This window comes from Pleurodeles waltl, chromosome 3_1 (genome assembly GCF_031143425.1).
Source record: "Pleurodeles waltl isolate 20211129_DDA chromosome 3_1, aPleWal1.hap1.20221129, whole genome shotgun sequence".
NCBI lineage: Eukaryota > Metazoa > Chordata > Amphibia > Caudata > Salamandridae > Pleurodeles > Pleurodeles waltl.
The window spans coordinates 385374837-385388443 of NC_090440.1; positions in this window are offsets into that span (position 1 = coordinate 385374837).

The window sequence follows — 13607 nt, forward strand, 5'->3', positions numbered from 1 at the left end:
ATGTTTTTAGTTGCAAATATAGTTATTCTTCTGTCATTATTGTGTTTGTCGTGTAGGAGGAAGGACTGTTTGCTCTGCGTAGTAGTTAGGTGTTCTGTAATCTGTATGTGTTGGTATCTTCTAGGGACAACAGGGGATTGACATATGGCTGTTTTAGGATGTGGTATTAGTCATTTTTGACAGCTGACCTGTAATGTGCTCAGGTACTTTAGGGAATATAAGCCTCATTACGAGTTTGGTGGCTCAGTGCACCGCCATGGCGGTGGTCCAACTGCCATTGGCTTGGATTACGAGTAATGTGGGCCTATGGAGCAAAAACCACTGCGGTCACGCTGGCACCAACAGGCAGCACAGATCGCCACGGTTACAAGGCAGCACAAACAGATCAACAGAGCCTGTGTATCCACCGGACACATTATGAGGTTGCACACCATCAATGTGACTGTGGCGGACCAACCACCATATCTTGGTGGGTGGAAACCAAGAGCATAAAGGGAGCAACTTACCTGCAGGGAACCTTACATGTCCTCTGCCGCCATGGAGCCCATCACACATGTTCTGCTGTTGTTGTTGCCATGGACGAAACCGACTGTAAGTACACACACCTACCTGTGTCATTAACCTCATCAACAGATCATTGTGCCTTCATCCACATGATATGGGGCTCACGCTATAGGCATCGAATACATTTGCCATTTTGTACACACGCGGAGTCATTCACAACGAATGACACATTCACAGCCCTTAAATGCCCCCTGTGGGCAGGTGACTCACACTGCACAACAACACTATACAAAAATACATGTCTGCACATCTTAGGCACAGGGACAGTGAAGTGTACAAAACATTGTTTCACACAACACCAATAACACAGCAACATCACATCTACCAATACAACTGATACCCTGACATTGCACACATGCCATGGGCTGTCGTCTGATTCAACACACATAAGTATAGATGTGTCATGGAACACAAACACCACTCCCATTAAACATCCCCGGTATGGACCCACACATCATCCCCATTACAACACAATGGAAGGACAATGGGATGCACAATAGTCCAAGAGACAAATAGCCAAAGCTCTCTATACAAGCAATACCTGCACAATAGGGATGGGGACATCAGGAACACTCAGGGAAGGATGCTGCACTGCAACACATATCACTTTGCACACACCTGAAAACAACATTTGCACAGGAACTAGCCCTACATGTATTTCAGGGACAAACAATACTAGAGCCAAGTGACATGCCGAATGTGGAAGTGCAAGTCAAGAAAGCACATACAACAGCAACTGCATAGGACATACATCTACATGAAGTAGCTGCAAGGTACACACAGCAAAACAGACACATGCACAGTTAAATGCAAACAAAGGTAGCACAACTGAATGCCCTTCACGTCTGCACAAAGAAAACTCAACCTGCCACACCAGAGACAAATCTACAATCCACATCAGTGGGACACGTCTAACACCATACATGCTGACATTGGATTACACAAGATGGAATATTTACCATACCAAACAGAACACAATGCAATGAACCCACAATTGCATTAACAAACACATATCCATACAGTCAACATCTACCCTTATCCTGGGTGACACCAGCACTGCCCACAAAGACAGATTTTCATACCCACAGCAAATGAATCAGCAATCAGACTGAACCCCATACAACTGTAGGCAGACAACACAAATTACTCAGGAACAACATAAAGGTAGAAAAGGAATTGCAGGACAAATGTGTACCCAAAAATCAAATATTTTGGTTTATTTCAACCAAAACAAATATGAGCAAAGGTCAATGGCCAGTCCATCATCAGGTCATTGCACAGTACTGTGCCCATACTTGACTCCTATTATTGCCAGGGAACCTCCACAGGAATGGGCATCGAGTGGGAGGGCAGATACCTCAACGATCATCTTTGGGGGAGTGGATTGTGGATGGGTTGGATTCTTTCTTAGGAGGGGTGGGCTTCTTCTTGGGGGGAGGGGTATGGGTGCCTGCAGGGGGCAGGTGTGACATGGAGAGGACTTGGATGTGGAAGGGGTGGGTTGGAATGTGGGTCGGGCCTCTTGGGTCTGGGACGGGGTGGAGGGAACAGGGGAAAGGGCAAACTCAAAAAGGAAAAACTCTTCTTTGGAACACGGGGATGGTCATCAGAAGGGGTTGGGGTTTGAAGGTTGAGGGAGTGGTTGTCTGGTGTGTGGGTGTAGATGTATTGGGTGTGTGCGTGTGTGAGGTATTCTTATATTTGGGTGGTGTCTGTTGCATGTGTGGGTGTGGAAATTTGTGTGTCTTCTGTGGCTGGGAGGTGGAGGTGCTGGGTGATGGAGTGGTGGATATGTGTGTGTGTGTCTGTTGGGGTGGTATCTACAGGTATGCTAGTAGTGGTGGATGTCTGTGTGTCTTTTGTCTGGGTTGGTGTCTGCAGGTATGGTGGGTGTGGTGAATGTGTCACTGCCTGTGTGTATGCTTGATATGATGTGTGGGTCAGTGGGGTGGTGGGGGTGTCTGCTGAAGTGGTGACTGATGTGTGTGTGGGTGTATATTGAGTGCCTGTGTGTCGGTGTGTTTTGTGGTGTTTGTGTTTATGAGTGATGATTGTGTGTTTTGAGGTGGGTGCATGCAGATGTGTCTGTGTGCTTGGGATAGGCAGGGGATTGGGGGTTTGGATTGGGAAGATGGAGGTGGAAGGGAGGCGGAATGGGGGGAGGAGGCCAGAGCCTGAAAAGATTTCTGTAGGTCAAACATGGCACTATGAATGCCTTCTAGGAAACAATTGGTCTGCTGAAGTTGGCTGGCCACCCCTGGATGACATTCACAGTCTGACCCACAGAGATCCTCCTCAGGAGATAAATAGACTCCTCATACAGGGTAGCAGGGATAACATGGGCTAGGGCAATGGTGCCTGCGGCAAAGGAGACGCCCACCCTCTTGGGTGAATGGGCACGGCCTACTGGGTGGGGAGCAACAGGCAGATTGGCAATAGAACTGGGGGTGGTGGACAAAGATGGTACAGGAGTATGTCCCGATGGGTCTGCCACCACTAGGGAGTGGCCACTGGAGGTATAATCTAATGATGAGGATGTAGATATGGTCTCCTATGTGGCAATCCCCTCACCCTCCGAGCCACTGGGTACCTCTGTTTCGGTGGTTTCTTGACCAGATGTACCATGGCCAGATGCTTCCCACTTGGTTGTGCCCTGTTTTCTTCACTTGCCTGAGCTGATGCATTAAACACAAAGAATAAAAGGGTCATCACATAAAGAAATGCGGTACCTTGTAATGTAGCTTCTTCTTTCTTTATTCGCAGACCAAGATAAATGCATCCAACCCGGGCATCTCTCAGGAGCAACCAAGTCCACCTTACAATCTATCCTCTAAATTCCATCCCTTGTTCCAAGACAGCCATCAAGACTGTCATACAAATATAAAATGCAACACCACATGTTCATGATCACACTTGAACAACAGCTCTGATTAGCAAACATTACCATGATGTCAAGTAGCCTTGGCAACAAACCCCACCAAAGTAGCCCCTACATCAATCATACCATATGCATGCATGCCATCTGAACTGTCAACAGTTGCCCACAGGAAAATCAAGATCTCAGACAACTACATTTTCATTGCTGAAGTTGTGCAATCACAGTAATCATAGTAGGCGACCACATCACCTTCAATGCGTTGCCTTATGGAACAATCCTCAGTTACCTATTGTCATACAATAGTAGGTCAATGCCAACTTCAATCCTACAGATCCCATGCAAAGTCATGCAGACATTTATTTGTCACATACACAATAACACAACAATGTGAAATGATGCTCCCAGAACATACCATGCTGCTGACAACCATACAGTAGCCTGGAGAAGGTGACTTTGAATTACTCATGTCACTCTGGAATCATGTCAGCAAGGCACATTTCACCAAGCAAAATTTGTTCCAATGTAGTCGTGAAGGTGATACCAATGTTTCTCAGATATGCCACACATTTGGCATTGAAAAGTACACTGTAGATATCATGTGCAAATTGACCGGGAGATATGTCCCTAAAATCCACAACACAATGAATCAGCAAGCCCCAGGGAAACCACCACTAACCTCTGGCATCCCTTACAATTACATCCTCTGATTGCATCAGTAGACACCAGTAGTCCTTTGTATGTTGGAGAGACCCAGAGACCCAGAGTTTTGCAAGTAGCAGTAGAAGGCCCTCAACATGTTGCCCAATGGGAAGCTACATCACTGTCTCCATTTTGGTCTTGTGAAACCAGATGTCTGTGGATTATTGATTGTACCCAACCACATGTGATTTCAGCATAACTGTAAGTCACTCCATGATGCATGCCAACAGTCAGGTTACAAACCTTCCCAATTACACGTGTGCAGTGCACTTTGCTACATGATGCCTGGCAATGCACATCTTGGCTAAAAAATCCAGTCATACAGGTCTCGCCCCTCAATGCTACTGCAGTTGTACATGCCAAATGGCATGCAGTGACTGTTGAGGGTATGTGTCAGCGCACAATCAATGGTGACACACTCCTGTCTGTGGCACCACATGAAATGTACACCCATTGCAAATGTCCTATTCCACCCACAGGTAGACATGCACATATGTGTGAGGAAATACATGAATCATCCCATGAACACAGGTAGACCATGCATGAAACAGCACCATACACATTTTGTCAAAAGAGAAAGGGACACATGCTAACACGTAGGCACAACGGATGTTGTTAACAGCAATGGCACCCAAATCATGGCAATGGACGTTCCCCACTTACCAAGAGAAAATATTAATCTGTAGCTGACCCAAAGAAAAATGTATGCTCTGTCACATGTATGATGGCTTCTTCACATTAAAAACCTTAGACACAAGCACCCGACACACGCTGAAGACAAGTAGCCTCTAGGTGGCAGATGCCAATATATACACCTGACCAGACACATGGCTGAAGACAGTGATCTATCACTTCCTTTCCTTTGGCCTGTAACGCTGAGAAGTAGTGGTCTGTTGCATAGAATTTACAACCACTACAACATCAACCAGTACTTGATTGATCAATGTGCACAGCCATATGTTGTCCCTGGAGAGCAGATTGTTTGTGGATTGTACACAGTTGTGCCCTAGGTCCCTGGTCCAATAGGCAAGGCACATTAGTATGCACCTATTACATATTTATACAGTCACTTATCTACTGTGTCACATATGGCACATCCCTAATCATCAGGGTGAGAACCTAACACATTAACTTAGCAATGTAACATGCATAAATAAGTCCTGTACTCACCCCCTTGTGGCTGCTGTGCCACCCTCAAATGCCCATCAAGGTCTGGGTAGGTCATAGCCAGAATGCGGGCCATTAGAGGGGATCGTGGTCCAACATGTGCCCCACATGTGCTAGGAAAGTCCCAGCTGGACCTCTGCGATCTTCTGGGCCCAGTGTCTCAGGTCCTTCCATCTCCTTCTTGATGGGTGTTTACCTGCATGGATGCAAAAGACAAATCAAGAGATTACAATCACAAGTTTTGGCACAAATGGTACACACATCAGAAACACCAAGCTAGAAATTTTCAATTTGTTAAAACACCACATGTGTAAAGCACACGAGCCTATAAGTACAGGGACATGACTACAGACATATATAACCATCTGCAGACTAACCCACTACCCTGCTCAGGGCCTACAATGACTAAGCAGGCCTACCGACATCAGGTAGCCCATGCTCCAGCAACATGTACTGTGATGTGAGCCACAATGAAACACTACACACATATGTGGTTTCTGAAGGGTAAACTTCTTAGGCCTGAATGGACCAACACATTCACACTCTGCAAGATTGACTCACTGCATACAGTCCGTACAGACAACTACCATAGTATAGACTTTACCCGTACACTTGAGTGACAATGAAGGGGCTGGCATGGTGGGTACAGAAAGTGTCTTCCTCGTGTATGTGTGGGCATGTGACCTACCAAATGCAGTCTCATGCCACTTCAGGGGGGAAAGAACCTCAGTTTCCACCTGCCGCCTTGCAGGAAACACCTAATAGATCCGGTGGGATGGTCAATCCTACTGCGGCGGCCACCCTGTCGGGAGTTTCACAGACAGAATTTCCTGTCCGTTAAACTCATAATAAGGGCCACTGTCTGCACTGTGGAACTGTCATTAGAGCAATTAGCCTGTACAGGACAAATATGACTTATGTGAATGTGACAACAGAGCAGTGAGAGTATGGGATATGTCATGAGTCAAAGACTCACATTGACAACGATGCATAATGCACATATGGACTACTTTTGGGATGTACCTCAGTAACCCTTCATAATTTAGTCAATTAACTGGGGCATTCAGGGCAGGTTTTGCCACTAGACCATCCTATTCCCATTCCAGGATCTGCTGGTGTACAGGGAGTGGGCACAGTGCTACAGCTGCACAGCCTCAGTGACTCTGCCCCAGCCTAGATTTTGTCCCTTACTGGGAGATACATTTGACAGGCCCTGGTCTCTGCAGGCTGAGCATACAGAACCTACATGTCACTCAATTTCCATCATTTCCATGCATGACAGTACATCATGTGGCCATCAAAAATTTGGCATGTGGTGTGTGTTGCAACCTGAAGGGCAGAGTGAGTCAGAATATGGATTCTAGACTACCGTTTGGCAGGGCAACATGCAGTTTGAAGGAACTGTGGTAGTACACACATTACTCACAAGATCCTCAAATGACTCATACAAGATGCATACACAGCTCATGCTGTCATGAACATACATGTTGTGCAACATTTACAACAATCATGAGGAAAGAGATGTCATTGGATAGCAGTAAAGTATCTTTACCTATTTATCTGCATCCAACACAAGGAGGATCTAGGACCCCAAAACTCTCACACAACACAATGTGGCTGAACTTAACATATAGTGCTGGCCACCAATCCCTTCTCAATGTACATCTCATTAATGCCACACAGACTGCAACAACAGGCACACTTAGAAGTCTTACTTGCACACAGGGACACATTGTAGCCTCTGAGGAGGGAAAGGATGGTGTAAAGCAGAATCAATTGTGCCTATGAGATTCTTACCTGCTCTTCTGATGAGCCATAGAGCTGTCCATATAGGGGTCGGACCTCATCAACAAGTCTCCCCAGCTCCTCTAGAGAAAAAGCAAGGGCCCTATCACCTTCCGGACGTGGCATGATTGCTCCCAGAGGTGGCTCATAGCAGCTCAGGTAGTGGAGGTGTTGCTGGCAGCAGTGCCAGAAGTCAAATGAGTGAATGTGCACAACATGGCAGTGATGTCCGCCCTGTGCATGGTCGCCTCCACTGGCGGACACAGCCATTGGATTGTGACTTCTACAAGCAGCAACGTTAGCCTATGGCTGTCTCCACCGCGGTTGGAACCGACGACGTCTGCCGGTAGTCACGGGTGGTTTCCTATGACCAGTGGAGCAGGTCAGGAAATTATGTATTTGGCTTTGTAAACTGCGTCACACATACAGTATATGTGTTGTAGCATCACAAACATCCTTATTCAGTCTTGTCATGTAAGTCCTTCTACACAATAACCAGTGTGGTGTGTTGCAGGGCACAGATGGCATTTGACTGCAATGCACAGTCCACCACCGCTGATGGTCTTTTTGGTGGTCGGAATATAGAGTCACACATCTTTGAGTTTCGTCAAAGTCCAGGTTGTAGACCCATGTATAGACAACCATGGGGGTCACATGTGACCTTTGTGTGCTTTCCAGCTGTGATGTGTACTGTGTGTCATGTCTATCCAGTCAGAAATGCGTTGTCCTGTTGCTGCGGACACACTCACTGATGTTCCAAATCGTGTCTTGCCACACATAGGTACAAGGGAGAGGGAGGATGCGACAACGTCCTGCCTACTGTCCACTGCCAGACCTTCAGACCATGGAAGAATGCCACATCACACAGCTGCACTGTCTGAGTAGGCAAACAATAGTGGACCTATGCCACCAGTTGGAGCCAGATCTGATGCAGGGTATTAGCTATCCAACCTGTATACCACCCATTATACAAGTCATGTCAGTATTGCACTTCCTAGCCACAGGGTCCTTCCAACAAACAGTGGCTTTATCTGCTGGTATGTCCCAACCTATGTTCAGTCTGGTATTGAAGAATTTCCTCTCAGCCATGATTGAGGATCAGTCAACAGAGTGAATGTGTGGCACACAAAGAAGATCCTTTAGGAAGAGGTCACTTGCTTGCAGTGGTGGGTGTCTTGCCATCCGCATCTCCTGGATTCTTTGCTGTATGTCCCTGCTTGGGGGGGTGGATCTGCTGCTACAGAAGCAGGGGTGTCAGTGGCTGGTTCTTCCTCTGGCAGGGCCTCCCTTTGAGGGGCTGGCACTGATCTTGATGTGCCTGGTGTTGATGAGCCAAAGGAAGGGGTAGACTGTTGTTGAAAAGCCCTACTCAGGGTGGTGTGACTGTCCCTCAGCACCCCTGTTAGGAAGGCCATTATGTTATTGTGTACCTCTGCATGCCTCTGTGCATGTCCCTCTGTAGCTGCTTGATTTCCTGGAGTTCAGTGAAGACCTGGCCCATCATGCCTTGGAACTCCTGATAGACCCCAAGATGTGGCTGATGGTGTCCTGGCCTGTGTCCTTACCACAAGGTGCCCTCTCCAACTTGTTCCTGTCCCCTCATTGTCAGAAGTGTTGTGCTGCAATTCAGGATCCAGGACTGGGGGGGGGGGCACAAGATGGTAGGCACTATGCTCGGGACACAGGTTGGGTGGGCGAATGGCTGCCTGTGATGTTGAGGCTACCAGGATGGGGGGTGTTGATGGGGGCACAGTGAGGCTCACTGCTGCAGTCTGACCAGGTTGCCCAGATGGGCCAGAACTGCCCTCCACATCCAGATGTCCAGAAGTGTATTTTTCATGCAGGGCTTCATCCACGGGGCTAGTGGTAGTCTGTTCTGTGGCCTCTGCGTGTCCAGTGACAGCTCAACCTGTTGATGTAAAATGTACAATGTTACTGGTTGTATTGTGACATCTACCTCTGATGGTTTAGAGTTACAGTAAGCAGAGACCGTGTACAAAGATAAGTTGCAGTTATTTCAATTGTGGTAAGTAACCATGGTATTGGGTGTATTGATATGCCATGTGTGAAGCATGCTAATTCATTTTGACTCAAGCAGCTGCTGAAATGTGCAGACCATTAGCATTTGGGAGTATGGCCTGAAAATGACATCTTGCCACGAGTGCAGACAAAACAGTGGCTATGCAAGATATGACTTTGCCCATTTGGAGTCCTAGTTGAGTGTGATGCAGGCAACCCCAGGACTTTGTTTTATATGAGACTGGAGTCATCATGTGCACAGTGGCTGCCAATACCAATCTGCTGAGGCATCTTGATGCCTTATGAATGCTTGTTATACACACTGGGTAACGTCTCATTCCTGTCCTTAAATATTTAATCTTGGGTTAGCAAGTCAAGATCGAGCTATGTTGACAGATAAGTGTCTGATTTGGGCATGATCTGTGCTTGATCGCTCCCAGGTGAGTATACTCCATATGAGAGTCAACAAACAAGGGTATTTGGACAAGTGCCCACTGTGCTGTTGGTTGGAGTTGGCCCATTGGCTTTGTAGTCATGTCACTCCGTCTACTTCCCAACTCTTAGCAAATGGTATCATCCCAGGTCAATACACTTCAATTGAGATTTGCCAAACAGGGGTCTTTGGACAAGTGAACTCTGGTTTGGTGTTTGGAGTTAGAAAAACAGTGCCTCCTGGGAGTTGCAGTCAGGTTATTGGCTCTACTTCACACACTTGACACATAGGGGGTCATTCCAACCCTGGCGGTCGGTGTTAAAGCGGCGGCCAACCCGCAAACAGGCAGGCGGCCAAAAAAATGGAATTCTGACCCTGGCGGGAACCGCCAACACAGACCGCCACTTTAACACTCCGACCGCCACGGCGGGACAAACAAACAGCGCGGCGGTCACCGCCAACAGACAGGCGGCAGACAATGTACCGCCCACCCTATCACAACTCACCAATCCGCCACCTTTTCCGGGGCGGGAGCCCCGCCGATAAAAACACGGCGGAAACAGACTACGAATGGGAAAATGCTCACCCTACACACTCCACGAGGAATCTGGACAGCATGGAACCAGAACTACACATCCTACTAGCAATTGTCTACCTGCTCCTCTACCAGGAGCACAAACGCCGGCGCAGAAGACAACGGTGAGTACTGCACCTACGACACAGGGGAGGAGAAAAGAATACGGGCACACAAATGCGCGACCCCCCCCCACCCAACTACCTACACACCAATGCAGAGCAACAACTCAGAGTGACACCCCCCAAACCCCCTGGAAGAATGCAAAGACAAAATAATATGTTATTGGAATTCAAATATATTGTAAGGCTAAGTAAATAAGTAAGTCGAACATCCCATAACTATATACACATATGTAAATTGTCCCGTCAAAATTGGCTTTCTGTCATTGTACGTGGGCCAATGGTCCTCAACACATGGGCAAAGCCCACACATGAGACCCGAATCCATTGGAGAGAACACTGCAGGGGCATCAGATAGGAAAACTACAGGCACCTCAGGGGGAAGGAAAGGGGGGGCACCTCAGCCACATGAGTCCACGACGCCAGATCCACGAGGGGCCTCCATGGCCACTGTTCAATCCTGGGGAGTGCAAAGCCACAGTCTCTCAAGTCCAGACAGTGGGTGGCTTGCCCACTGTGCCATCCTGGGGAGTGCAAAGCCACAGTCTCACAAGTCCCTACAGTGGGTGGCTTGCCCACTGTGCCATCCTGGGGAGTGCAAAGCCACAGTCTCACAAGTCCCTACAGTGGGTGGCTTGCCCACTGTGCCATCCTGGGGAGTGCAAAGCAACAGTCTCACAAGTCCCTACAGTGGGTGGCTTGCCCACTGTGCCATCCTGGGGAGTGCAAAGCCACAGTCTCTCAAGTGGATGACAGACTCCAGCGGTACCGGAGGAGTCTTGGTGCCCAGAGTGTATCGTGCAGCCCTGTCCGACACTGATCCGGGCCTGCCCCTTCTGCCAATGTGTCAGCGGTGCTTGAGTTGAAGGGCCCAGCGGAGCGGTGCAGAGAAGGCGGTGCCCAGCGGAGCGGTGCTTGAGATGAAGGGCCCAGAGGAGCGGTGCTTGAGAGGAAGGGCCCAGCGGAGCGGTGCTTGAGTTGAAGGGCCCAGCGGAGCGGTGCTTGAGAGGAAGGGCACAGCGGAGCGGTGCTTGAGTTGAAGGGCCCAGTGGAGCGGTGCTTGAGTTGAAGGGCCCAGCGGAGCGGTGCAGAGACGCCGCTGCCCAGCGGAGCGGTGCTTGAGTTGAAGGGCCCAGCGGAGCGGTGCTTGAGAGGAAGGGCCCAGCGGAGCGGTGCAGAGACGGCGGTGCCCAGCGGAGCGGTGCTTGAGTTGAAGGGCCCAGCGGAGCGGTGCCTGTCTTGAAGAGCCCTGTTCAGCGGTTCTTGAGACGGCGGTGCCCTGTTCAGCGGTGCTTGTCTTGAAGGGCCCTGTTCAGCGGTTCTTGAGACGGCGGTGCCCTGTTCAGCGGTGCCTGTCTTGAAGGGCCCTGTTCAGCGGTTCTTGAGACGGCGGTGCCCTGTTCAGCGGTGCCTGTCTTGAAGGGCCCTGTTCAGCGGTTCTTGAGACGGCGGTGCCCTGTTCAGCGGTGCCTGTCTTGAAGGGCCCTGTTCAGCGGTTCTTGAGACGGCAGTGCCCTGTTCAGCGGTGCCTGTCTTGAAGGGCCCTGTTCAGCGGTTCTTGAGACGGCGGTGCCCTGTTCAGCGGTGCCTGTCTTGAAGGGCCCTGTTCAGCGGTTCTTGAGACGGCGGTGCCCTGTTCAGCGGTGCTTGTCTTGAAGGGCCCTGTTCAGCGGTTCTTTAGACGGCGGTGCCCTGTTCAGCGGTGCCTGTCTTGAAGGGCCCTGTTCAGCGGTTCTTGAGACGGCGGTGCCCTGTTCAGCGGTGCCTGTCTTGAAGGGCCCTGTTCAGCGGTTCTTCACATGTGTCTCCAGGGCACCAGATCCGGCCAATATATGGTGTTCACTCGCCATCCGACTTCTTGCTTGCGGGGCCCTCCTGTGCTGGTGTCCCGTGCCCGTGGGTGTACTCCTTCACCCCCGGAATGGGGCTGGTGGGGCCCTCCTGGGCAGCTCGCCTGCTGCCGGACTTGTCGGCCGTGCTGCCCTTGCCATCCTTGCCTGATCCTCTGTGGCCCTTGCCTCCCTTTGGAGATGTGCCAGGTGGCACCCCACTTCCTGACGGTGCCAGGGTGGTGCCTGTGGAGGCTGCCGTCTCTGTCCTCTCGCGCCGGCCCTTGCCTTTTTTGGATTTTTTCCCAGGGGGTGGACTGGCTGTCCCTTTGCTGCTGGCCGATGTAGCTGCCCTCGAAGGTGGTGGACTCCAATATCCCTGGAATTTGGTCCTTGTAGGTCCAGGGGTTGTGGTGGCTGAGGTGCTGATTGGACTTTTACGAGATGGAGGGGGTGGGTCAGGTGATGGAAAGAGGTTCATTTTGGAGAGGAAAAACTTTTTAGGAGCAATGGGAAGGGTAGGTGCAGTGGGTATGGGAGTGGAGGAAGAGGATGTTGTTGTAGGAGAGTCAAGTGTGCTGTCTTTGGGTGCAGGTGCTTGTGACGGAGGCTGTCGTGAGGTGGATGGCTGTTGGGTGGGTGGCTGCCTGCGTTTGTGTGGTTTGGAAGAGGGGGTGACAGACACACTGGGAGAGGACACAGGGGACGTGTAAATGGCAGTGGGGGTGGTGACTGCACGTGTGCGGAGTGTTCTGGTGGGTGTGCTGGTGATGGACGTAGTGGCTGATGAAGTGGTGCATGCAAGTGTGAGTGGAGATGTCACAGGGAGGGAGGAGGGAGACAAGGAGGAGGGGGACACAGAGGAGGGCAGTGGCTGTTGGTATGTCTGCATGTGGATGTTGCTTGTGTGAATGCTTGTGGGATGTGTGGTGCTTATGTTTGGATGAGCTGACCTTGGGTGTTGAGGTGTGTGCAGGCTGGTCTGTAGGTGTGTCTGGGATAGGCAGAGGAACAGGGGAGTGGGACTGGGTGGAGGGAGTTGGAGGAGGGAGGCAGGAGACAGGGACAATGGCTGCCGTCAGTGCTGAGGCCAGAGCGTTGAACGATCGCTGATGGGCAGCCTGACCCGAATGAATGCCCTCCAGGTATGCATTGCTCCGATGCACCTCCCTTTCCACCCCCTGGATGGCATTCAAAAGGGTAGATTGCCCAACAATGAGCGTCCAGAGGAGGTCAATGACCTCCTCACTGAGGGCAGCAGGGGTAACTGGGGCAGGGCCTGAAGTGCCTGGGGCGAAGGAGATGCCCGCCTTGGTGTGCGAGCGGGCACGGGGCGAACGCTGAGGGGCTGCTTGGAGGGCGGAGCTGGTGCGCTGGGTGGCGGCTGTACCTGTTGTTGCGGTGGGCACGGATGTTGCCGCCACCACAAGGGAGCTCCCTTCCGAGGACGTGTCGGTGTCGCTGATGTCTCCACGTGTCCCCATTGTGGAGCCCCCCTCGCCCTCCGTCTCACTGGTGAAATCAGAGTCCGTTGCAT